Source organism: Kogia breviceps, chromosome 7 (genome assembly GCF_026419965.1).
Source record: "Kogia breviceps isolate mKogBre1 chromosome 7, mKogBre1 haplotype 1, whole genome shotgun sequence".
In the NCBI taxonomy this organism is placed as follows: domain Eukaryota; kingdom Metazoa; phylum Chordata; class Mammalia; order Artiodactyla; family Physeteridae; genus Kogia; species Kogia breviceps.
The window spans coordinates 7,769,047-7,796,669 of NC_081316.1; the positions used below are offsets into that span (position 1 = coordinate 7,769,047).

Consider the following 27,623-nt stretch of genomic DNA (forward strand, 5'->3'; position numbering starts at 1 on the left):
GTCTTTCCCTCTGCCAATACCACTTTGTTTTTATAGTGTGGTCTTGAAATCAAGTAGACTGATTTTCCCCACTTTATTCTCCTTTTTCCAAAATTGTTTTAGCTATTCTAGTTTGTTCTTCCATATAATTTTTAGAACAATCTTGTTCATATGTACGAAAAACCTGTCTGGGATTTTGGTAAGAACTGTTAAAGGTGTATATCAATTTAGGGGAGAACTGATGTCTTAGGTATGTTGACTCTTCCAACCCATGAACATGCTATGTCTTTCCACTTATTTAGATCTTTGATTTCTTTCATCAACAGTCTGTAATTTTTAGCATAGAAATCCTCCAAGTTTTATTAGATTTGTACCTATTTCATATTTTTGAGTGATTATAAGTGGTATTGTTTTTTTTGTTGTTGTTGTTTGTTTGTTTGTTTGTTTTTTGTGCTACGCGGGCCTCTCACTGTTGTGGCCTCTCCCGTTGCGGAGCACAGGCTCCGGACGCGCAGGCTCAGCGGCCATGGCTCACAGGCCCAGCCGCTCCATGGCACGTGGGATCTTCCCGGACCGGGGCACGAACCCGCGTCCCCCGCATCGGCAGGCGGACTCCCAACCACTGCGCCACCAGGGAAGCCCTGTATTTTTAATTTTAATGTCCAAATGTTCATTGCTAGTATATAGGTATATAATTGATTTTTGTATGTTTCATTTGACTTTGCAGAACCTCTGTTATTAGTTCTATGAAATTTTGTGGTTTCTTTCCTTGTAGGTTCCTTGGGATTTTCTATGTAGACAAACGTTTCATCTGCAAACAGTGACGGTTTTATTTCTTCCTTTCTGATCTGGGCACCTTTTGTTTTCTTTTTGTGCCTTATTACGCTGGTTAGAACTTCCAGCATTATGTTGAATAAGAAGGGTAAGAGTGGACATCCTTGCCGTGTTCTGACCGCAGAAGGAAAGCATTCAGTATTTCACCATTAAATACAATGCTAGCCATTGGGTTTTGTAGACGCTCCTTATCAAGTTGAAGTTTCCCTCCATTTCTATTTTTCTGAAGCTTTTTTCCATGAATGGTTGTTGAATTTTTTTCAAATGCTTTTTCTGCATTAATTGGTGTGATCATGCGATTTTTCTTTTTTAGCATGGCGATATGTTGAATTACACTGATTTTACAACATTGAACCAGCCTTATACATCCTTAGAATAAACCCCTCTTGTTCATGGCACATAATTCTCCTTACCTATTGCTGAATTCTATTTGCTAATATTTTGTGAAGGATTTGTGTGTGTGTGTGTATTCATGAGGGATGTTGGTCTGTGGTGTTCTTTTTTATTTGTATGGTTTTTGTATTAGAGCAATGTTAGATTCATAAGAAGAACAGAGAAGTATTCCCTCCTCTTCTATTTTCTAGAAAAGATTGTATACAATTGATGTAAATTATTCTTTAAATACTTAATAGAATTATCCAGTGAAATCATTTGAGCCTGGAGATTTCATTGTTGGGAGATTTAAAATTACAAATTCAACTTTTTAAATAGTTATAGAGCATTCAAGTGATCTATTTTATATTGCATGAGTTGTGGTAGTTTGCATTTTTTGAGGAATTGGTCCATTTCACTTAAGTTATCAAATTTATGCGTGTAAAGTTGTTTGTAGTGTTCCCTTATTATCTTTTTTATGTCTGCAGAAGCTGTAGTAATATTCTGTTTCATTCTCATATTGGTAATTTGTATCTCCTCTCCCTCTCTCTCTGTAAGTCTTGCTAGAGGTTTGTTCATTTTAAAAAATCTTCTCAAAGAACTGATTCTTTCTTTAGTTGCTTTTCTCTATTGTTTTTCTGTTTTCTATTTTACTGATTTTTGCTCTTTGTTATTTCCTTCCTTCTGCTTGTGATGGGCTTATTTGTCTCTTCCTTTTCTAGGTTCTTGAGGTGAGAGCTTAGGTTATTAACTCGGGAGTTTTCCTCTTTTCTAATGTTTGCATTTAGAACTATAAATTTCTTTCAACACTGTTTAACTCTGTCCCACATATTTTGATACGTGTACTTTCATTTTCCTTTAGTTCAATGTATTCTTTTGTTTCCCTTGAGACTTCCTCTTTGACTCATGTTATTTAGAAGTGTGTTGCTTACTTTTAAGTGTTTGGAGATTTTGCTGTCATCTTTCAGTTACTGATCTCTAGTTTGATTCCTTTGTGGTCAGAGAACACACTCTGAATGATTTTTAATGTTTAAAAATTGGTTGGAGTGTGTTTTACAGCCGGGATATGGTCTATATCAATATATTTCCCATGGGCATTTGAAAAAAATGTACATTCTGCTGTTGTTGGCTGGAGCATTCGATAAATGCTGATTCGATTCTAGTTGTCCTATTGATCGTTGACAGAGAAGTCTTTAATTGTGTATTTGTCTATTTCTGTTTTGGCATTTGTCTATTTCTCCTTTCAGCTTTTGTTTAATATATTTTGTAGCTCCGTTGTTTGATGCACGCACATTTAGGATTGCAATGTCTTCTTGGTGGATTGACCTTTTGCCATATTCTGCTCTATCTCTGGTCATTTTCTTTGCTCTGAAATCTACTTCATCTGATGTTAATATAGCCACTCCTGCTTCCTTTTGATTGTTTGCGTGATATATATTTTTCCATCATTTTACTTTCAATCTGCCTGTATTGTTAGATTTGAAGTGAGTTTCTTACAGACAACATAGTGTTAGGTCACGTTCTGTAACCCATGCTGCAATCTATGTTTTAGTTGGTAGATTGAAATGTAAATTTAGACCATTTACATCAATGTAATCATTGATATGTTAGGGCTTAACACATCATTTTATTTGCCAGTTTTTGTTTGTTCTTTGTTTTTAACTTCTGTTTCTTTTTCCTGCCTTTTAGTGAGTTACCTGAACTTTTAAGAATAATTCCATTTTGATTTTTCTATAGTATTTTTGATGTTTCTCTGTATAGCTCTTTTAGTGGTTGCTTTAGGTATTAAACTTTATATTTACATAATATTAGATTCAACTGGTGTTATAGTTTTATCTGTTTAAGTGGAGTCAACTTATCATCCTCTGATTCCCTTTACCTTCTCTCGTTTATAATATAATTTTCTTAAACATTTCCTCTACATACATTTAGACATAGGCATGCCTTGTTTTATTGCATTTCACTTTATTGCCCTTCAGATACGGCATTTTTTAAAAATTGAAGGTTTGCGGCAGCCCTGTGTTGTCAGATCATGGTTAGCATTTTTTAACAATAAAGTTTTTATTTTTTTCCAGTTCAAGCTCAATATATTTTGCCAATTAATTTTCCCCCTTACATCACCTAGACCCACATGCAGAGGAGGTAAGAGGTAAGGTCAGCGCCTAAATATCCACTTCTCTTAAATGTTGTTCCTTGTGGTATTCCTGTTTTCTCCTTCTTTGGGATTCTTAGAGCTATTACTGTCACATTCTTCTGAGAAGAGGAGAGACCAGCAATAAAGTATTTTTAAATTAAGGTAGGTACACCTTTTTTAAAGACATAATGCTATTGCACACTTAACAGAATACAGTATAGTGTAAACATAACTCTTATATGCACTGGGAAGCCAAAAAATTTGTGCCTCATTTTATTGCAATACAAACTTTATTGCAATAGTCTGGAACCAAACCTGCAGTATCACCAAGGTATGCCTGGGTGAGCAGGCGTGGGAGAGGGCACTGTTTTTTGTTTGTTTCATGTATGGTGTTTGGCTGGAGTAGAGCAGTTACTGTCAAAAGTTTTTCTGTCTTGCCAGGCTGTCCCTTTCCTGGTCCTTTAGTTAGAGAGAGCAGGCTTTTGTTGGGGATTTATTCTTGGTCTGAATCCCTTAGCATTTCTGGCCCACTGGTTTCTTCAGCTCCAATTCTAGGATATGGAGGCAAAACAAAACAAAACAAAAAAGCCCAGGTACCTTGTCCCCATATGCTGCTTCTTGGGTCTCATGGTTCCTAGTCACTGTGTCTTCTTCCCACATTTCAGAGTCTTCTTATACTTGTTTTATATATCATATCCAGGGTTCCTAGTTGTACTTTGTGGAAGAAAGAGGGCAAAGTACATCTACTCCATCTTCCTTGAAGCAGAAGTCCTGATGCATTTTTCAAAAGCTGGTCTATGGTTCCACTTTCACAAAAACATTTCCCTGTGAAATGGGGGCAGCATCCCAGTGTCCTTCAAAAGAAATGGAAAACAAGCTTGCAGTAGGAGACAAGATGATTAGCAAGGTTTAGACCATCCCAATCTGCCTGCCAAGACGTTACACCACCAGCAAAAAGCTAACTCTCTTTGCTAGAAGTGCCTCATGAAAATGAGATAATGTGAACATCGGTGATTTCATCCACTGCCCATACAGACGTCACTTGGCTGGGATCTGCATGGCTATAATCTGCCTTCCCCTGACTCCAGCAACTACCCACACCTTCTCCACTGTCCCCAAACCTCTCAGAGACTCCATTCTCTTCCTTCAGTGATCTCACCTCCTTTTCCCAGGTGAACACACACCCTGAGACCAGAAGTACCCCAACTTTCAGTACTAAGCTCCCACCACCCATGGCTGCTATGGCCACTTCGTGTGAATTGGAAAGCAGCACTCTTTCCTTAATAGTCATAGTTACCATTCAAAATTAGGATGACCTTGCAGTCAGTGGTACCTTCTGGATTTATGAAATGCGTAGCTTGCTCAACAGCACAAATCCTACAAATCTCCGTGTGCCTGCCGCCTTCCATCTTCCTTCCCCAGTCACTGTTTGAGATCAGCCCCTCCACTCGTGCTCTGTATACCCCCTTCTCCTCTCATTCCGCCTTGTTAAGGCTCTTCCTCATCAACTACTCCTGGGAAGGGGGCAGTTGAGCCACGTGACCATCACCACCAAGGTTCTTGGCTCCTTCTCATCGCCAGCAAAAAAAATTCATCAATTGTCAACCTTAGAAAGAAATGGAAACATTTATTTGAGCCAACCTGAGGAGTACAGCCCAGGAGCCAGTCTCTGAGGGCTGCTCCAAAGAGGTAAGTGGGGAGGCCAGTATATATGTGATTTTGGTGAAGGGATACATGCAAAATCCAGCACACATCTTGGTAGAAGGTTACTGCTAGCTGTGAAGAACAGATATCACAGTTAATGGTTTTAGTGCTTTTCTAAGTATGGGAAGAGGCAAGAAACTGTGTTCGTAAAATTTTCTCATGAAAATATCTTAACTATCTGAGGGCCAATTCCGCCAGTTTTCCCAGAGCACAAAATGCCTCATCCTGACCTTTGCCCTGAATTCCTTTCAGGGTGTATTGTAGGTCAGTGACTGCAGTGGCTATAACTTGACTCTTATAGAACTCGATGGTGGGAAACACTCTTTTACAATCCCCTCCCTTTTAGTCTTAATTTCGACCAAGGTTTGGGAGGCATTTTGTGACCAGTTTGTCCCACAGAGCTAGGAATGGTCACACCCAGGTCAGGCAAGGATTTCTTTGATAGGCCACTCAATGGGCTATTACTGGACTAGGCCCTATTGACAGGAGCCAAAAGCCTCTAGACCTGTCTTACGAGTCTGTCATGGTTCAGGAATGGTTCCCTCTTCTTGCTTCTTTCCATATCTAGAGTTACACATTACGATCACTGACCTTATAGGGCTATATATTTGGCCAATCGTTTCAAGTTGCCTAGTCATTATTATTTTTAATCAGAGGTTCAGTCATGTATTTGGTAATGCATGAAACAATAATCTTGTAAAATAGGCAGAATACAAGTAATATACCTAATAATATTAATAAGGTCATAGGTAAGTAATGTTATCTTCTGAAGAGTTACAAAGCTGGAGCCAGAAGAAGAAAAACTGAACTTTATGGTTGAGCAGCTATTTCTGCCATCGGGGAGGTGTGTTTCATGCATAACTCAGATGCACAATGCACGCCAGCTGGGAGGAAGAAGGCCCGAGTGGGGAGAAAAAAATGCATTAAAATTTTTCTTATCTTGCCTTAAAATATGAAATTTATTTCATCATCATCAAAATTTAAACAAGGTTATGTCTCTCCAATCTTAAGAGAAAGAGAGAGAGAGAGAGAGAGAGAGAGAAGAAAAGAAAAACATTACCATCCTTCCTCCAGTATCCTTCTCATTTCTTCAAAGGCAACTTCTTGGAAGGCCTGTCTGTGTTGTTTGTCTCCATTTTCTCACCATCACCCTCACCCCTCAACTCACCCTAAACTGGTCTCCTCCCACCATTCCAATGCACCTGCTCTAGCTAATGGCAATGCTTATTTAGTCATAGCATCTCTCAATCTTCATCGCACTAACTTCTCGAGAAAAATGGCCCAGTCTACTACACTTCTTTGAAGCGCTCTTCTCTTGCTTCTGCAATGTCATATTCCCTGGGTTTTTCTCCTAAGGCTACCTGATCCTCTTCTTCTTCTCCTCTTCTTCTTCTTGCCCCTCTAAGTAGAGGGGCTCTTGTGGGGGAAGGCTGGGGCTCTTTCCCAAATAGTATTTTCTCCACCAGGCAATCTCTTCCATGCTCCTACTCCATCCCTACCCCCACGTACAACCTAAGACACAGACTTCCAGCTCAGGTCTCTTGTCTAGAAGATGCAAACAGGCACACCCCACGGCTGCTGAGCTTCTGCACTAGTGGGTCGCACAGGCTCAACACGTCTAAAGCCAAACTATTCCCACAAATCTGCTTCTCCTCCTGTGTTCCCCTCCTGTGTGTGTAACTCCAGTACTCACCCAGCTATCAGCCCAGAAGCCTGGCAGACACCCAACTCTCCACATTCCACACATCCAATCCACCACTGCCACGGCCGGCATACATCCCAACTACCTCTCCGAACCTCCCTCCCTCTATTCTCTACGCTGTGGCCCTAGCCCAAGTAACCAAAGTCCAAAGAGCCTCCAAAGATGCCCCTAGACCAACTGGGGCCTCGTGCTTCAAACCCTCTGCAGGCAGCACGTGGGTAGTCCTTCCGTGTCTGTCTTAGGAGTTTTTGTCAGGAAGGAAAGCACCCTGTGGGTCCTGTTCGCTGGATTCGGGAGCACAGCACCCTGCCCTGCACCCAGTGAGGTCAGTAAATACTCCCTAGAACGAAAGAACGAGAGAATGAGCGTGAGAGGCAGCGCTGCCTCCCCTGCCCCGCAGCAGAAGCTCAGTACGTCGCGGCAAATCCCACCCACCACACGCAACGTGGTGGCGACCGAGCCCCGCGCCCGACTTCCGTTTCCGGTGCTGAGCCGGTACCGCTGCCTCTCCGGTTGCCCGGGAGACCCTCGGACGCTAACAATGCGAGGGGTCTCTGTTCCTTTTCCCTTCTATTCTTGCCTAAGCTCCAGCTCTGCCTGACCTAGCGGCCGGCGGCCTGTCGGTGAGAGGAGGGGCCGAGGGGAGGGAGGAGAGGGGAGGGACGGAGGCGGGGGCAGGGGCCCGGCAGACAAGTCAAGTAAGAGAAAGTGGAAAAGTGACCCCGGCACAGGTTATTATCGGGCTGTTGGAAGTGGCAGATGCAATATGCGGGCAGAGACACTGATGCTTAGTAACCAGGACTTATCTGCATACAATGTGTGTGTACACAGGCCTTAGCAGCCTGAAAACCATTTTCTTCTCCTTTAAAAGATTTATTCATGAAATGGGCCAGCCACCACTCACACCTGCTGGGAACCTTTCCTCCTGTTTCTGGGGTCATCATGTCCAGCAAGAGAAGGGGTCTGTATTGGTTTTCATTAGTGGCCGGCACCGTTCTTCACTTTTCTCACCCTTTGTTGAAATGGCAGTGAAAGCCCAAGGGGAGAAAGCACTGTAAAGGGGGCTGCAAAGACTGCAGGAGACCAGAGCCACTGACTTTTATTTTTAAAATGATCTCTTTTACTTGAAGAAACGTAAGGATTTGGGCTCCTGAGAGATGCTGTGGGACTTGAAAGCGGTAGACATTTTGCTATAGATGATAAGAAAGATGGTCACCAAATGAATAGCCCCCGACTTGCAGATCTAGTGAGCAGACCCATATCGTCCTCAGCAATGACCTTGACACACTGGAACGGGCTGCAAAATTCACCCTTTCTCAACTACGCATCACAGCCCCACGTTCAGTTTTGCTTAGTTGTTTTATGTGGTTCATGGCCTGATTGTTTGTTTGTTTGTTTGTATTGTCAGGGTACAGCAGAAGCTCCCAAGCAGCTGAGAAGTTCATGGAATCTTCCTGCTGGTACAACTTTCACTATTGCTTGTGTTATAGTGTGGGGTAAGGGTGAGCAGACATTTCTCAAGCGCCCTGTTTACCTACACAGCTCGCTGTGACTTGACTTTAGAAAGCCAAGAGAAATAGGTTTGAACAATCGATGAATGTAACATAGAAAGGACGTTTCATTTGATAGCAGGAATATAGCTTTTGCGCTAATAAAGTGCTTTAAAAATTAGTGTGCAAGTTTTAGTAATTAGCATGTAATTTTAGTTATCAATTGGTTCATAACAAACAGACTAATTAGGTACCCCACTCAGTCATTTGTCTAAATGAAAAGTGCTGCTAAATCGTATTTGTGGGCATTGATCAAAGCTATGGGAAAAAGAGATTAAGATGAAAATCATGGGATGAAATTTTTCATTAGTTAGCCCCCTGAACGATTGCTTGCTGGGACACCGTGATCGATTGGCTACCTTATGCCTGCCCAGGAAGGATGGGGCTCTACTGCCAAATCTCTGAACATAAAAGTGGTTTACAAAAGACTGAATATTTTATTCAGTTACCTTTCACTTTATTCCTGCTTAACAAGGAATTGAGAAGGAAGGCAACGTCTGGGATCTCACAGTCCTTTGTCTGGTGATACATGTAAAGTATGAGATGGAAGCTTCAGTTCTTTCATTAATATCAAAAACGTAATGTGTCTAAGATAAAACTCTCCATTTCCGTTTTCCACCTCTTCCCCTCCCAGAGCTCCTTATGTTACCAATGGTAACACCACACATCAATGTGCTCAAGATGGCAGAAACGCAAGGGGAATCTTGAATCCCTCCTTCCTCTCATTCCACACAGCTTGGCCATCAACAAGTTCAATCAGCTTGTCTTCCAAAACATATCCCCAAACCATCGGCTGTTCACATGTCTCCCTTCTAACCCAGGCACCATCACCCGTTACCTGGTTAACTGCAAGCCCCCTTAATCCGGTCTCCCTGTTTCTAATCCCGTGACTCATTTCCTCCAACGCTCCCCCCTCCCCAGTCCATCCTCCACATAACAGCCAAAATGTTTGTTGAAAACATATATTCGATTCTGTAACTTCTCTACCTAGAACCACCCATTATTGTCTTCCCACGCTAATTGCTGAGCCCTATAAGACCCTACCTGATCTGGATTCATCTGTGACCATTCTCCACCTCTCCGCCCACTGTGATCCACCACACTGTCTGTCTTTCTTCAGTCTGCCAAGTTTGGAGCTGCCTTAGGGCCCTTGCACTAGTTACTCCCTTTGCCTGGAACCCCAGGTGTTTGCAGAGCTGAATCTCTCAGCTTCAATGCTTCCTCCTCAAATAGGCCTTCCTTCACCACCCAAACTAGTCTCCTGTTACCTCCTATCACATCATCCTGAGTCACTTTCATCCTAACACTCCTCACGATGGCTGTCTTCTTGTATCTTTCGTCCTTTGTTTATTGACTAACTCCTGCTACGAATATGTAAACTTAATGGAGGTAAAGATCTGGTCTTTCTTGTGTGTTACTCTATCTCCAGGGCCCCAAATAGTCTCCAATACATGAATGAAAGAATATATGAATGAATGGATTCTGTTGGCACCAAGCTGTTACCATCTCCTCATAGGAAGGCTGGGAAAGGTCAGGGGACCAAATACCACTTAGATTAGACCTTAAGACACGAGACGGGCAAGGACACAGAATGGAGAGAGGCAAGAGGAACATTGTCCGACGTGCGGAGGGCGGGAGATCAGTGAAGGAACATGGAAATGGTCGAGTGCAGCTCTCCAGATATAGCCTGGAAATCCTCAGATGTGTGTGTGCCTACACACACATAGCCACACACGGTCCAGCTTGAAGAACAGCGGCTCTCAGCATCTGCTATGTGGTACCTGTATCTTCCAGAACATTTTCCTGCGAGAGATGCTTAGGCTACAGTGTCAGAAGAGTCTGAATCGGAGGTCTAGGTGGGGCCCACATGTCTGCTGCTGTGTGTTGCTTGTAAGCTGGTCTCCTTCTTGGTCGGGACAATAAGGCTGCAGTAAATGCTAGCAGCTTGGAGGAGGCAGCGTGCCATCCTGCCGTGGTTCTGTTAAACCACGCCGTCGGGTGAGCCTGAGCAACTGTCCCTCCATGGACCCCCGTTTTCCTCAAATATCAGATGGAAGCCTTAGTGGGACTCCTTTGTAACTTTACAACTCAGACTTAACTGAAATTAAGTATGTGGGGTCCCCTCCTCCCTGAGGAGCAAGGGGGGCTACTTTTTAGAAAACCTCGAACCGAAGGCTACATCCTAATTTGGTGATTCCACCTGAATGACATATTTTGTCTAAGAAGCACTTTACCACTTTATGCCATCTAATATTTATATCGAGAACTGATGAAAATGTCAGGAGCAAATTATGCTGCTATGAAACTCTGTGAAAGTGGCTCAGATTTATTCTCTGACTTAGGTGGATGGGAGGGGCTGGGATGAAGGAGAGAAAGTGACTTGCACCGGTGCTCAGGTTTAAAAAAAAAGAGGGGAAAATGGAGCTTAGACTTTAATCCTTTGATAAAACTTTCTCACCCCCAGCTGGTCACCAGATTCTTGGGATTAGCCTTCTCTCTTCCATTCACCCCTCGGTTGAACCTTTTGTCAGTCCTTTTCCACTTCAAGGCTGCCCTCAACATTAAAAAAAAAAAAAAAAAACTGAACTGCAAACTTCACTCAGATCCAATCCAGGGCCCTATACTGCATTTCATTTTCCACGTCTCCTGTTTTCCAACCTGTGCCAATTCCTCTCTATTTCGTTGTCTTTCATGACCTTGACACTTTGAAGAGTTCTTGTGCATTATTTTGTAGACTGTCCCTCAATTTGGACTTGCCTGATATTTTCTCATGATTAGACTGGGGTTTTGAAGTTTCTGCAAGAAACCTTCATAGAAATGATGTGTCTTTCTCGGTGTACCATATCGGGGTCCATGCCGCCGGTATGTTTCTTTACTGGTGATAACCTTGATCCCTTGGTTTAGGTGGTGTCTGTCAGGTCTTTCACTGTAAAGTGGAGAATTCCATTTGTAGTTAATATATTTGGAGGGGGGAGAGGTTGTGAGACTCCCTCGGCATGATTGGTAACCAGATTTTCCATCTATGTGCACATTGGGATGGAGGTGGGGCAAGTGGTGTGTTTTGAAGAAATCTTTGCTACTATAAGAAAGACCTCTGGCTACATCTTGAGAGACAGAAAGGAAAATGTGATATGGCATGTTTCTACGATGTCTGGGGCGGGGAGTGTGTACATTGTTAACTGAATGGAGTTCAGTTCTTTTTAATCCATGAGTTCATTCAGCAAATGTCTGTTAATAAAGGCTAGCTCTTTTGTAGTATCTACAAATTGCCAGCAAATGTCTGTTAATAAAGGCTAACTATTTTTCTAGTATCTACAAATTGCCAGGCACTGGTATTAGGCTCTACATCTGTTATCTCAGTTCATACAACACTTTAAAGTAGGTATTATCACCCATGTTACAGATAAGGATCCTGAAGTTTAAGGAAGGAAGTTGCTCAAAGGCACATGGCAGAACTGTGATTCGAACCCAGACCCGTCTAACTCAGAAGTGTGCTACTTCCACTACACCAAGCTTGCTCCCCTCCTATGGGCCAAGCACTGTCATCAGCGCTGAGGATACTGAAGCGTTAAGTCACGTGTTCAGGAAGAGTTCGTACTCCAGCAGAGGAGGCCTTCGGAAGAAGCACAGAAGGCCTGGGGAAGAACCACTACTGGTGGGTATAGTCCTTTTTTTCTGAGAATCACTGAGCTGGTTCTCTCAAGTCTTTACTGAGTCACAGTAGATTTGCCAGGCTGCCTTCAGCACAAATAGTTAACTGGAGAAGGGAGCTAAGATCGATGGCGTGCTTGCTCTGCTTGTTGCTGGCCAACAAGTGATTTATCTCAGCCACCCTATGAAGTGGGTATATTTTCTCCACTTAGCTCATGAGGAAACCAAGGCTCAAAGGGGCTAAATAACATCCCGAAAGTCACCAGCTAGTAAGTGGCTAAACTGAAGTGTGATCCCAGATCCGATGGATTCCAAGGTCTTCGGGACCCCTTGATCCGCCAGGGGGTCTGGATGTCAGCATCCTCACCGCCAGTGGAACTGTGTGTCTGTTGACTTCTCCTTTGTAGAAAGGATGCTCGTGATCGCATCAGGCCTGATGGTCACTGACAGCAGTGCATCTGTGACAAGCATTTTTGCTCAAACCAAAGGATCTTTGTGCAGCTTTTGCTTTGTTAAACCACCTCCTCCCACAGTCAATCCATGTCAACAGAAGGAAAATGGAAAGTGATGATTCTGAATCATTCGCGACATATAAAATGCTACTTTACAAACAAGCATGCTTCCCCAGGGGGTATGGCATACGGCAAGTCAGGTCTCCCTGCTCCCTGGCTTTTGATGAGAGAGTTTAGTTCCTCCTAGAGTCCATGCTCAATAAATAGCATTTGCTGCTGCTGCTAACAGTTTGCGGTCTTCACGTCACAGGGCATTTACTGAACTAACTGTCCAGTGAAGGAGGGGACAGAAAAGGTCTGTCATTCTCCTGCCTCTTCCATTTTGACAGCTCCCTAAATGGTCTTAAAGCGTTGTGCTTTCTATCTTTTATTAGTTTTGAAAATGCAAAAGCAAGGTGGAGTCGCTGAACTTAGCGGTTGGAGAAGAAAAGGCCAGGGATCAGGACAGGCAGATCAGTTGGTGAGCTGGCTTATTAAAATCACTCCGTTTTACCTCTACCGCATATGGTTCACTGATTATCTTGACTCTGCTACTACTGTTCTAGTAGAGATGATGAGAAAGAATAACCAAAAGATGAGATGGTCAGTGGCTGTGAAAAAACACAGGGTGTAAGGAATTAGAAGATGCTCTTGTTTTCCCCATCTTAGTTTGGAATCAGCAGACCAGACCCAGAGTCAAGGATTCAAGTGTAGGTAATTTATTTGGAAGGTGCAGGAACCATTGGTAGGGAATTGGGGAGAATGAGCTGGAAAGGGGAAAAGGCCAATAAAGGGATGTGTTATCAAGCAAGCGGACACTGTGGTGACTGGAGCTTAATCCCACTGGTGAACCCTGAGAAACAGTGGTGTAGAGCACATGTGTCAGATTTATCCACCGTTCCCCCATCCCACCAGAGGAGGAAGTGGGGATATTTATGCGCTACCTTCGGAGTGTCAGTGATGGAGGGCTGCTCCCATAAAGTGTGCTGGGCTGGGCGCACAGAGTGGATTCTCCAGCTTGGGAGAAAGCTCTCAGGCAAAGAGATGCAAATGCTGGCAGTCGGAAGTCCACCAGCATGCACTGAAGTGGAAAGGCTTACGGATGTGGGCTGGGTACCAACAACATCCGCTATGTTCCCTTAAAACAAAACAAAACATCCAATCCTCCCCCAGCGTTCCCATATCATTAAACGTACCACCATTTACTCAGCTTCTCATGCTAAAGGCCTTACAGTTTTCCTTGATATGCTTTTTGGTTTTGTTTTCTTTTGTGTGCGTGTTTGTTCTTGCAGCACATTCAGTCTACCCCCAAATCCTGTGAATTCCGTTTTCAAAATAGATCTGAATCCTACTACTTCTCACCATCTCCATCATCATCTTTCACTAGATTTCTTCTTTAGCTTTCTCGTCTGAATTTTTATTTATGTTCTCATCCCCCATATGGTACCCGGAGTAATCTTTTTATTTATTATTATTATTATTATTATTATTTGTGTGTGTGTGTGTGTGTGGTACGCGGGCCTCTCACTGTTGTGGCCTCTCCCATTGCGGAGCGCAGGCTCCGGACGCGCAGGCTCAGCGGCCATGGCTCACTGGCCCAGCCGCTCCGCAGCACGTGGGACCCTCCCGGACCGGGGCACGAACCCGCGTCCCCTGCATCGGCAGGCGGACTCTCAACCACTGCGCCACCAGGGAAGCCCCAGAGTAATCTTTTTAAACTTAGATCACTTTACTCCCCATCACAAAACCATCCAGGGGCCCTTTTTACTCTTAGAATAAAATCTGAAGTCCTTACCATGTTCTGCATCAGCTGGCTCCTGGCTGTATCTCTGACTTCAGTTTCTATCCACTCTCCTCCTCACTCACAGTGCTCCAGCCAGATTGGCTTTCTGGCTGCATTCCTACCCCAGGGCCTTTGCACTTGTTCTTTCAACATAGCAAACTACTCTGTATGTTCATGTCACTCAATCAGTTTATTCAGATAGTTGCTCAAATGTCACCTTTGTAGGGAGCACTTTTTAAAATACCCGATCTAGAAAATAGACTTTTCTCACTCTGTTCTCCTGAGCTGGTTTTATTTTATTTTTTTCCACAGCAGTGATCATGACCTGGCTGATTGTAGTTTATGTTTCTATTTATTGCCTATTCCTGAATTAGAATATAAGTGCTCTCAGTGGGGCGGACTCTGATTTGTTGCACTACCCCCAGCTCCTGGAATAGCACGAACACATAGTAGGTATTCAATAAATATTTGCTGAATGAATGGATTAGTAACTGTTTAATGGTCCTGCTGAGATCAGTCAAGAACTTTCAGAACAGACAGCAGAAATTACAAACCTTAGTTTGATAACTGCCTGCCTGCCTCTTTTCCCCGAGCTGTCTCTGATGAAAAACACACAAGTCTTAGCAGAGTCAGTTGAAGGTCCTGGGGCTACTTCCAACATGTTCTTTCTTGAATCCATTGCAAATCACAACTTGTTCATTTTTCTTTTTGTTGGCCTCTCTGAGAACAATAGAGAGAAAATCAAGATAATCAGTGTGCTGCATGTATGGTGATGGGGACAGAGTGTAGCCTTGTTCTTTAATAAACTAGAATGCGAAGTTGGTCATTTCCCCAAGTTCCTGGCAGGTAGGAGGTGCACACTACATGTTGAGTGAATTGACGGTATCATCCCTGTGACATTTCTGCTGCTTGTTCTGCAGAAAATATTTCATTTTAAGACCCACGCTCTTAAAGATGCCAGAAAGTGGGGGGACTTTCTTCATCACTGCCCACCATCCCAGAAAACCCTTAACTTTAGCCACACCCATCCCTTCTCACACATACCACCCCGTGATCCCCAAATAGTAGAGTCAGTTCTATCTTTTGGGTGTAGTTTAAGACTGTTTAATTTAGTCCATTATAAAAATAATGCAGGCTCATTTTAGAAAAGTTTATAAATTTTTTATAAAAGTAAAAGAGAAGAGGGAGAAAAATAACACATCGTTCTATCACCCAGGGATAACCAGTGTTAATAGGTGGATGTATTTCCTTCCAGTGTTTTCTATGTATATTTTTGCACAGTTTTAATACACAGTTTACCTCTTTTTTACTTAACAGCATAACATAAACATTTATTCGTAATAGTCAGCCCTTTGTGCACATCTTTTTAAATAGCTGTGCAGTATTACGTTTCCCTGTTGTGGACCATTTTGCTTGCTTTCCATTTTTCATTATAAGTGATGCTGGGATAAACACCCTTTGACTTGTATCTTTGCTGGCATTGCTGATCATTTCTTTGGGATAGAGTCCCAGAAAAAAAAAAAAATCACTAGTTCTAAGGATACAAACTCTTAAGACATTTTGTGAGATTTCATTTTGATTTCTAAAACTGTTTGAATGTGACTTCCATAAAAGAGCTCCAGAAAAGCAGTTTGCCTCTGAGAATTTACTTCCAGTTTTGAAACGTTTCAGACCCAGGCTGTTTCAGCATTCAGTTTCAATGAGCACAGAAATCTTCTGTAGCCTTCTCCACTGCAGACCTCTTCCCACTCTAAGAAAATGCAGCAAGAGCATTATAAAAATCATTCTTTGGTAAACAGCCTCTTTTTGTGTTCTCAAGGATTGTTTTCTGGAGTCTTTCTGGCGGGTATTGTAGTCATGTCTAGGACTACATGTAGTATTTTTGCATGCCTGCTCATGATGTCTTAAGGGTTTAGTTATGCTTTTTTTTTTTTTTTTTTTTCATTGCCAAAAGGAAGTCCAGATTTCATGGCAGTGAAACCTGCTTTTATAAGTCTGTCTGAGTGCAGCCTGAAAGGCCAGGACTCCCTTGGCAGGGACTGCTTTTGGTAACATCATATGAGCAAGGAGTTCTCTCCCTAAGGCTGGGCCAGCCTGGAAAGGGCCCTGCCAAAGATGGACAGTTTATAAATGGAGAGAAGCCCTGGCTTTCCTAGATAGGATGGGAAGGCATGATATAATATCACGATATCCAGGAGACATAACATCTGGAAGAGCCAGGGGTTCTAGGATGGTTTGGAAAGTTATGGTACAGCCATCTACATAATCTCATGCATGCAACCTTATTAAACAGAATGAACCCAGCATCTCTGTATTGACCTGAAAAGATGTCCAGGCTCTTTTGTTAATTCTAAATAGTAAGTTGTAGAGAAATATATATGGTCTGATCCCATATTTGCAAATAAAGGCGAAAATTGGGTTCCGGGTAATCTTTAGTATCTACATGAACCAAAAGAAATATGTGGGGCTTCCCTGGTGGCGCAGTGGTTGAGAATCCGCCTGCCGATGCAGGGGACACGGGTTCGTGCCCTGGTCCGGGAAGATCCCACATGCCGCGGAGCAACTAAGCCCGTGAGCCATGGCCGCTGAGCCTGTGCGTCCGGAGCCTGTGCTCCGCAACGGGAGAGGCCACAACAGTGAGAGGCCCGCATACCGCAAAAAAAAAAAAAAAAAAAAAAAAAAAAAGAAATATGTGGAGGGACACACATGAGACTGTTGGTAACTGGCTACTCAGGAATGTGGAATTGGGTCACAGAAGGACGAGGAAACCTCCGCTTTACACAACTCAACTGAATGGTGCATTACAAAGAGCAGGTATTAGTTTTATAACTTAAAAAAAAATGATGAAAGCTAAAGAAAGAAAAAAAAGACACCGGAGAGGAGTGGAATGAGAAGGGAAGTTCATTCAGGAGCTAGTTGACAGGTAGGCGCTGTGCAGGGCTGTGGGCTGCCTCTCTTGGCGAGGCAGGTGCAGCCCCATGGAAAGGCCAGACTTCCCAGAAAACTGCGGCTCGGTGGACCGTGTCCTTCCCCTGGCAGCTGTTAGAGAATCGACGGTGTTGGCATTCGCCTGCGATATCACACTTGGAAAGGCTTCTGGAAAAAATAATCGGAATGATCCGGACAGAAGCAGGAGTTGCTATCCTCCCTCTGGAGGCTTGAGGGAGGGTGTCTAGGAGCAGAGAGGCAAACAGCCATTAAAAGCCCCGGAATGGAAAAAGATCGATTCAGCCTCAGCCTCCTAGCGCACTTCCTAGCCATCTGTGAGACGGGCCCCAGGCTCTGAACTGGAGACAGTGCCCGAGCCTTTGATTAACCTTCTTCCCTCGGGAGCCGGGGACGAGGTGTGTGTCTTTGAAGAGTGGTGGCTCAGACGTGACACGGCTTTCCAACATGATTCGTTTTATATTCTGTTTGTGAATTAGGCTGTGTTGACAGTGAAAGAATGATTTAGACGACGACCAGTCTGCTGGAAATATAAACGGATAATTGAATCTCCAAGTCTATTAAAGACTCTTCTCCTGCGTCTTGTGGGATGACATTTATTGCAGAGACCAACTTGGCTCTTGTTTTTCAGTTTCTTTTCTCCCCTTTCTCTCTTTCTGATCTTTCAAAAATTAGAGTTTCCCTTCCCCCAATCAGAAACTTTCTGAAAAGCCTCTGAGGAGAGTCGGGACGCACGGGGACTCTGGGAGCTGTCTGGCACCCTGCAGTAAGTGCCTGGTCACTGGTACCATCAGAATCTCCGTCACCCCCAGTTCTACCACCAACTTGCTCTGTTTCCTCGGGCAAATCAGTTCATTTCTGGGGTCCCCCTGTTCCTCCCATGCCAGCGGAGCCCTCGACAGCAACTCCAGCAAAACCCCAAAACACAACACAAAGCACTGCAAAGGCAGTGCCAGTGATCAAAATAACCCAGCCCGGATGCTCTGTAGAAGGATAATATCATTTCACTGGGGACTGCTCTCAGTAAGTGGGCTTTTTTTTTTTTTTCTCTGAAGAGCCTGGAATCTGTTCCTCGGGGCTGCTAAAACTGGCCTTGCTCTGCAGTCTGATCCGCTGGCTGACCTGTGTCTACATTACTAAAACTGGCCGGGGGCCCTGGCACCGTCCCGCCACGTGGGCCGCCAAGCCGCAAGGCCCTTTCTTTTGAGCAAATAGCATCGCGCATGTTGCCATCAAGAAAATGAGAGCATTCACAGTGGCGCGGCGTCCAGCTTCTCTCTGTGGCCTTTCGAAACAATTCTGTGACCAGGGAGTGGCAGGAAACAAAGGTCTTTCTATCCGATCTGCGCACCGGGCCGGCATCAGATGGTGCGGGCGCCCCCGCACCCCTCCTTCCCCGGCACCGCTGGATTGTTACCGCCGCGCCTGTCTCCTCTCTTTGAGTAGGACGAGGCAGGCAGGCGGGCAGAGGAATATATTTCAACTGCCCTTGACTCTGTTTATAATCACCAACATGAAAGGAAGGGAAAGAGATTGAGTTTATAGGACTGGCTCTTTGTGTAGCCTAATTTATCTCTCGCCGGCAGCAGTGGGCTGAGCAGCTTTCCTTTTTGTTTCCGATGCGGGAAACTGAAATATGAATCTATGTTGATGAGAGGATAAAGGAATGGAAAGAGGCATAAATCTTATCCTCTCACAACCCTAGAAGATCAGCTCTTTGTGACGAAGGGGATTATACTTCTGTAATTAACTGCTCTGCAGCTCCTGGTGATGGCTCAGGGCTGAAAAATAGCACCCAGAGAAGTTGGATAAAAGGCGGGCAGGCGGGTGCAGCCACGGATCATGAACAATGGTCTCAGGGCTGGACATCCTTTCCCAGCGCCCAGCTCGCAGCGAGCCAGGCCAGGAGATATTTGTCCCCTGTCTAGCAACGTTCACAGCAGAGACAATAGAATTCCAGAACAAATACTGAAAGCTCATAGAGACCTGTTCCTCTGTAGGTTGGAGGCCGCCATGAGGTACCTTGAAGACCTAAGCCAGGTTTTACACCCTCTGTGCTCCAGCCAGTGCCCGGGACCTGTCAGGTGCCGACTGAAGCTTGGTGAAGGTGACTGCCCCTTTCCAGCTGTGGGATTTGGGGAAAGGTGTCTAATTTCTCTGATCTTCAGTACACCGTCCACAAAATGCAAGGGGTCTTGTGGAGTTTGGGGGGAGAAGAGGTCAGATCATGGTAAACAAATTGCTTATCCCATCGCCTGGCACATATGGCAGGTGATCAATAAATGCTAGCTATTATTATTACATTGTGGAGTACAAATGGGTGGCTAGCTCACCACTGTTTACGAGTGCCTTATCACGCAAGGCACCACACATAGCCTTGGTGCCCGAAAGCCTCACATCGTGCCTGTCAGGTAAGCAGGATTCTTCCCCCCATTTCACTGATGACCAAACAGGCCCCGACTGGAACAGGGACCTGCTCGGGGTAAAGGTCAGTAGAGGAGACTGGCAGCCGGGTCTTCTGTCCTGGGCGTCTCCCCTCCCCTCAGCACCAGCCTCCCAGGCCCTCAGCCTGTTCCTCGACAGATTGGTCTGCACATCTCTCTCCAGACCTCACCACCCCAGGATCAAACCTCTGGGCCATCTTTTTGCTTCCTTTTTTCCCCCTCCCTGCCGCATGCTGGTGTCACTGAGTCCTAGAGATTCTTGAGATGTTTCCAGAACTTCTCCCTACTCAATCCTGCTGCCACTTATGCTGGCCCAGCACCTGGTCTCTTGACAACCAGGCTTCTTCCTACAGGGAGCAGGCTCTCGAGTGGTGTTTCTAAGGGAGGGCGAAGCCCCCTTCCCATCGGTCCCAACCTCCGCTTCCCTGTCCTTCCCTGCGAGGAAGCATCACCCACAGCATCAGTTCCACCTTCCTTTCCTGGGACGCAAGGCCCTTCAGCTGACCCACCCGGATTTGTGTCTTCTCACTCGCAGGGAGAACCCCCTGCTCCGGCTGAGCCCGCCTTCGTCTCCATCAGGTAGGCACCCCACGGCCTCTCTGAGGGCTCAATGGATTCGATCCTTGATGAGGATGCAAATGCCCCACAGAGGATGCTCCATTCAATGCATAGTCAGTGCTTTGACTGAGCCATGGAACAGAGAGATCATCTCTTCCGTCCACCCACGCATTCCACAGATGGACCTGGAGGCCCAGTGACTTAGCCAAAGCCACACAGTGACCGAGTTGCAGAGCCAAGTCTCACACCTAGGTCTTCTGGCTTAGAATTCAGTGCTCCTCCATTAGACCAATGGGCTGCATTGCCCTCGACGGTGATGGCAGTCACTGGCCAGGGTGGTGGAGGGGACACGTGAACTCAGTCTCCATGTGGGCGGTGGGCCTGTGTGATTCACCAAAGGGACAGCCTGATGAGGGAGAAGCACCGAGTTAGGCCCCGGGGCAGGGCTGTGGTGGGCAGGATCTGGGGGGTGGGGGAGACAGGGCTGGAGACCGAAATTTAGGGAGATGGTCATGGAGGTCAGCGATTGTAAGGTGGATGAAAATGCAGCCGTGTACTAGTCCGGCAGTGTGCTATGGGAACGTAGCAATTAACTCCTCGGCTCTGATGGGAGATGGGAACCAGGAGGGCTCTGGGGAAGAAGCGGCCTGTGACTTGGGTCTGAAGAAGCAGGAGGGTGATGTTCAGTGGCTGTCGGGGGCAAGGCGTTCTGGGCTGTACGTGGGGACTATAGCACAGCTGGCAGCAAGGGAACCTGGGAAAAAGCAGAGGAGCCCGAATTGAAGTCGTGGCTCTGCAACAAGTCTGACCAGCTCAGGATCTGGGCAAAAGTCACTTTATCTTTCTGGATCTTAGTTTCCTTCTGTGTGAAACTGGCATAACGCTATCTGTTTCCTGAGGGTTATAGTGAGCATGAACCAAAAGAGTAAGGCACCAAATGTAGGGCCTGGCACATAGTAGGTGCTCAACAAAAGGCCCAGCATGGCCAGAGGGTAGGTCCTGTTGGAACACAGGGGCAAGCAGGGGTCTGGGCGATGCTGTGTGTTTTCTTTTGCTTTCCAGTGCGCCCCTTCCCCTCCTTCCAGGAGCTCCCCAGCTGGCCTGGGCGGGCTGCTTGCCCACTTAAGAGTTGCCAGGATGTTTGGCCATTCCCGGGTCCAGAACGACCTTCTGGTTCTGTCATCACCCTTAAGCTCTTTCCAGCCTGAGCACAACTGGGGCTAGCGTTCCAGGTTTGGTCACGTTTGCTGGCAGAGCCCGTGTTTGGGAGCGACAGCTCTGTTTAGGTAGAAACAGACACCGAAAACAGCTGCTGGCTTCTCTGCCTTGGTAAACACAGAGTAAACCCTGCCACTCCGGGCCTTGCGAGGGGACAGGGTGCACGAGGCTGGCCCTGCTCACGGTGTCCTGTGGGGTAGGGGAAGGCCATCTTTTCAGCAAGTGTGCCAGCCTCCTCGGGCTGGGGCCAGGTTAAGGGGTGGTGGGGGGGGAGGAATTAGAGGCCCTTCCTTCCCTCTTGGCCTCTAGGTGTCAGACGACTCTCCAGGCACTTCCCGCCATTTCATATCTGTGGGACTTCAGGTCAGTTTTTCAACCTCTCTGGATGGGCCAGTCAGCAAAGGCAACTCCTGGCATGTCTCTGTATGCTGTTCCTCTTTAGTGAGTGGTGGCCAAACTTACCTATGCGTCAGAATCACCTGGGTGAGGCTAACTAAACATTCAGATACCCAGGCCCTGCCCCAGACGTACTGAGTCAGAATCCCTGAGGGCAGGGCCCAGGAACCTGCATTTTAATGACGTCTCCAGGTGATTCTGGTACAGACATCCCAGGAACTATACCTCCATAATCTCTATCTGAATTCTGCCAGGTTCCCTGGGGAACCAGGAGAAAGAGGTAGTTAGAAGGAGGGGGCTAACAGGTGATGTCAACACGCCACTCCTCTTCACACGTACATCTGCAGTTATGCTTTTTTGGCGTTGGCGTAGAAACAGAAGCTCTTAGATGTACGTCTCCTTAGAACAGATGCCATTACTGTTCTAGGATATAAAAGAGTGATACCCCATCCATTAGACTTACCCCATTTCCAGTCCATCCACCCATCCTCCGTCCGTCCATCCATCCAGCATCCATCCATCCATTCATCCATCCATCATCCATCGCTTTTTTTAGTACCTGCCTGTTCTGTGCCTGGCTCTGGCTGGGCTTTGGAGACACAGGGAAGAATAAGATCTGGTTCCTGGCCAGAATTGCCCATCTAGATAAATAGACACACAAATCATCCTAATATAGGGGGATCCCTCCAATGAGCAATGTCTCAAGTAGGTGGGGGGGTGGAACAAGGCAGGAATGATGGACTCCACGGGCATGGAGAATGGGTCAGAGGAGGCCTCGCAAGACAGCAGTTTGTGAGTAGGTCATGCAAGGGAGTAGGAGTTTGCCAGATGGAGAGGCTGTGTGTGAGGGTGTGTAGGAAGGTAGGTGACTCCTGTGAATGAAACCCCTTCACATCCATTATGAGAGCAGAGGCCTCTCTCTGGGCTCCATGGAACCCACATTCTGATGCTCATCTGCAGCTGCATCCTCAGTCTCATCTTCTGGTCCTTCAGAGTGAGAAGAAACCACTCTGTACTGTGTGTTGCAGGCTCCTGGCAGCTCTCTCTTACGCAGTGCAGTTGCTGTGGAATTCACAGGTAAACAGCCATCCGAGTTGAGAGGCATGGGATGCTTAAGAGCCTGTGTTGAGGTCCTAGCTCTGCCTGCAACTCACTACGTCACCGAGGGCAGGTCTCTGAGCCTCAGTTTCCCTGTCTCTAAGATGGAAGCTTGCCGGTTTCTGCCTGGAGCACGGCCCCGACACCCTGGCATCGATGTACTTGTTAGCAATGACCTTTCTTCCCACTCCAAGCTCATCTGTCTCAGCATACCAGCGACACAACATCTTGCAGGATTCGTGTATTGGATTTGAGCCCCCAGCATATCCCCTGCAGTCCAGAAGTGGGTTTGCAGGGAAAGTGCAAGGCGGATGTACGCCTCAAGGTGGCGCTGTGGCTCCGGTTGCGGAGCTGCTCTCTGGAGCAGGTCTGTGTTTTCAGAGCATCTGCGCAAACTGTGCCCGGTTGATGGCAGGTTCTCTTCTTTCATGGAGCCCTCACGGTCCAGCATGCCCTGCTCATTTGAAAGAAGCTGCCGGGCCAGCTCGCTCGGGCCTCCCCACTCCCTGGGCCCCTTCACACATCTTCTAAGCTCTCTGTTTCCCTGTGGGTCCTGCCTTCAGGAGAGGAGGAGGAGAGCCTATTGGGAACGGCTTGTGGGCGGAGCAGGGGTCTGCGCCCGTGTTTTTCTGGTGCTCACTGCAGGGAGGAGGCCCTTGGTGTGGAACTGCTGTGGGGTCTGTGACGCGATTGGTTGTGTTTGGGTCACAGCCTCCTTGACCCGCATCCCGACCCCCGACAGTGGACTTCCCCCGGGGTGATGATATTTTGAAAGCACTCCAAACTCTTCCCGCTGCTGCCTTCTCTCCATTCATTTGGGTTCGCTTTTTAGCTGAGCCACCGAATAACGAATCCAGCGGGAGAAAATGATGGGGGCAAGAGGAAGGAAAGAGGAGAGTGCTGACATTTATAAAGTGCCGCGGGGTGCCCAGCACCTCCACGAAATAACTACAGCCGCGAATTTCATACTTTCAGCTGCATCACTCTTTCCTCCAACCAAATTCACAAGCCAAACCTGCCACTGAAACCAGACACACCCGGGGAGCTGCTCCGGCGGGATGGGTGGGGCGCCAATGGGCCCTGCCCCTCACGTCCGCATCCTCTCCCTCCCTCCCTCCCAGCCGCCCCTCTGGTGCTTCCACCAAAGCTGGATCTACAGCACTGTGCACCTTAATCTGCATATAACTCTTAAGAGGAAACAGTCCCCTCATTTTTCAAACGTAGAAGCTGCGGCCCAGAAGAGCGAGGTGATTTGCCAGAATCCCATGATCAGTAAAAGGCAGACAGGCAGGCTGTGGGCCCAGGCAGGCCTGACTCTAAAGCCCCCAACTCTGTCTGGAAGACACTGGATGCTCTGCTGCCCAAGGAGGGGCAGGAAGAGGCGGTGGCTCCCCGCGCCCCCGCCCCGGTGGACGGAGGACCAGGCCAGATACACCAGATGCGGTTGATGCCGGATATCCGGTAAACTGCCTGCAAAGAAGGAACCCAGATAGGACAGGAGGACCGTGGAAGATGGGACACCACGCGGGGTGGGTTCTGTGACACCAGGAACGTGATCGTTCAGCCCCCAGGCACGCTCCAGCTTGGCTGACTTCAGAAGACACCAACCGGCCGTGTGCTAGACATTCGGAGTCAAGCTTTCCAGGCCCTGATCAGACTGTTTCGTTCCAGGGCAGCCGGGATTGGGGGTGGTAAAATAGGAACTGGATCTCAGTTCCTGCTTTGCAGGTGGAGGGGAGATTGTGGAAGAATAGCAAGATGCTTAAAAAAGAACAAAAAAGTGAAGTCCATGTGTTTGCTTGCAAGTTTTGGTTTGCTTGGAATCTTGTAAGGAGCATGGATTTGGAGTCAGAAATCTATGGGTTCCAAGGTCATCTCTACTGGTTTGACCTGACTTCTCTGAGTCTCAGTTGCCTCCTTTGTAAAACGACGTCACCAACAGTGCCTGTGTCTCCGGGCTGCTGTGGGGGGATTACATGAGCTCTCGAGTGGGGAAGCATCAAATCCGGGGTGTACAAAGTAAACAGTGGTTCTCTCGCTGCTCTCCTAACTCTTCTCAAAGCCCATTGAATTGATGGTATGTCCTAAATGGATGTGCTTCCAAGGGACACTTAACGGATGGGTTATCATTTCTGATTGTGGTCAACTGGCTGAAACACTCACTTTTTCATCTTATTATGTGAGATGTGACACTGATCCTCAAAAGTGTAAACACAGGGCTTCCCCGGTGGTGCAGTGGTTGAGAGCCCGCCTGCCGATGCAGGGGACACGGGTTCATGCCCCGGTCCGGGAAGATCCCACATGCCGCGGAGTGGCTGGTCCCGTGAGCCATGGCCGCTGAGCCTGCGCGTCCGGAGCCTGTGCTCCGCAACGGGAAAGGCCACAACAGTGAGAGGCCCGCGTACCGAAAAAAAAAAAAAAAAAAAAAAAAAAAAAAAAAAAAAAAAGTGTAAACACAGAGCCTCAGAGAGCTCAGGATGGTTGAATCCAACTCCTTCATTTTAGGGAGGAGGAAAATGACTTACCCAAGGTCACCCATTGGGTTAGTGTCAGAGCTGGGGCTGGAACCCAAATCCGTTGACTCTCAGCCCGCTGCTCTGTCATCCCAGGTGAGAAGGAAGGTCCGCAGGATGCTCTCTTGATGCCTTCTGGTCCATGTTCCTACATCTGTGAGGAAAATAGAGGGAGGGGTTCACCAAGGAAGACCCACTGTGTTCCACAAACCCCATCATGTGGGGTCATCTGTTGGGGGTGAATGGGGCCTCCGTTATGGGACTGAGATCTCAGGAGCCAGGACCAGTCCTGTCATCAACCAGAGGTGGAGCAGGCTCCTACCACAGGTGTAAGGAGATTGTCCAACTTGGAGTTGGTTCCGTCTCTGCCTCTTACCAGCTGTGTGACCTGGGCAGGGAATTTCTCTCCCTGAGCCTGTCCTGATCTGAGAACCAAGGAGAATAAAAGCATATACCTCACAGGTTATGATTAAGATTAAACAAGTTAACATCATCATCATCATAATAATAGCCAACAGTTAGGGAACAAGTGCTATGTGCCAGGTTGAGTTCTCAACTCTTTATGTGTATTTGCTCATTTAATCTTCATAACAACTTGTATTTCACTACTGAGGAAAAAGACTCAGAATGGTTAAGCAGAGTCCAAGGACACACAGTTGGAGAGAGCAGAGCCAGATTTTGAGCCCAGATGGACTGGCTCTGGCATCCCATTATCTTAACCACTCTGTCCCTTGGCCTCTCAATTTAGGCAAAGCCCAGTGCTTAGCATGTAGGTCTCCAGAAAAGTCCCTCCCTCCCTCCCTCTCTTTTCCCTTCCTCCTCACCCACCCCCTTGTTCCCAAGAGTGGGTGGGTTCCAAGAGCAGTATGATCTGGTTTCTCAGACATCAGAAGTCCACCCAACTTAACCATTTCACCTTGAATAACTTTTCTCCTCTGTTTTGTTGTCGGTTTTGCTTTTTACATTTTTTTGTTGTTGTTGCTTAATCAAAAGCACAGCTGAACTGCCAGCAAAGCAAATCTCTTGATCCTGTGCTCCTGGGCACCAGGTGAACCTCTGCTCAGCTAAGCTCTCAGTGCCAGTCAGCCAAGGGGCATGACTGCCTGGCTTCTACTTGCACGCATGTGAGCTAACTCCCAGCCCACAGCCGGCTTCCTGAATACAAACAACCAATTTGGGAAAAAAACACGCCTTCTTGTTTGTGGGTTTCTGGCGACGCTCGTTCAAGTTCCTGGTTAATAGAGAGACCTTGTCAAGATGCCCAAATACTCTTTTTAGCACAGAAACTTGTCTTACCACCCGTGTCCACATAGCCCCAAAGAGCAGAGGGTCCCAAGCGACAGGAAAGGCTCAGCCACCGAGTCTTCCTGAACCCCGACTGCCCTGAGGCTCTGGTTCCCTTCCAGCTACTTGCAGGCCATGGGCCCATAGAGGATATAACAAGGAAATAGAAAAGAGTGCTGAGTGAGACCAAGCTGCATTGTGAATAAAGGCAAATCAGGACAATGGAGAATCTGGCCAAGCTGTTTAAAGGCCCAAATGTATTGCCTTTTCCAGTGGCCCAAGGGAAAAGCAGTCTGCCTTGGGGATCCGGATCCCCTGCTGTCACGGCTGGAAGGACAAGGTCAGAGACTCCAGTGGCCGGCATGCTACGGTTGGGTCTCGGACCTGCCTCTGAGCCTGCAATGCCAGCATCGACGTTTGTGTTTATACAAATGCTTAGCAGAGCCCCCAGCGCCCTCTTGTCTCCACGCCTCTGCTTATTGAAACCCTGCCCGTGCCTTGGGACTTCTCTCCAATGCCAGCACTTCCAGAAAGACTTAAAATCAGCCCCTTTTTCTCCCTTGTACCTCTCATCATAACCTCATCTCTGACTACCTTCTACCTGGCATGATGTCGTCCTATACACCTGCCTTCATTTCGGAGATGCTCATCGAACTCTAATTACATGGCAGAACCAGAGCTAGTCACTGGTCATGAGGAAGATACAATCCCTGTATTACTTATAACGCTCACATGCTCACAGTCTAGCTGAGACAGACAAGTCAACGCATAATTAAAAACAGTGTGGAGGAACGTGCAGACTGCCTTGAATGCCAGGGGCCAGGCCATCTGCCTGGTGTAGGGGCGGGGTGGGGGAGATCCCGGAAGACTTCCCAGAAGCGGTGATGCCTGGCTTGCCTCTTAAACGGTGGGCTCCACAAAAGGTCAAGGGGATGGGAAAGAGGGAGAAATCGAGGGGGTGGAACA

General features: G+C 46.8%; 1 long non-coding RNA gene across 1 annotated transcript; it reads left to right on the forward strand.

Annotated features, from left to right (window-relative positions):
* The first annotated feature begins 7,215 nt into the window (after positions 1-7,215).
* LOC136794459 (uncharacterized) lies at positions 7,216-13,861 on the forward strand. The gene is made up of 3 exons (XR_010841235.1): positions 7,216-7,348; positions 8,134-8,185; positions 11,679-13,861. It is a non-coding gene; the product is annotated as an uncharacterized lncRNA (long non-coding RNA).
* Positions 13,862-27,623: the final 13,762 nt, after the last annotated feature.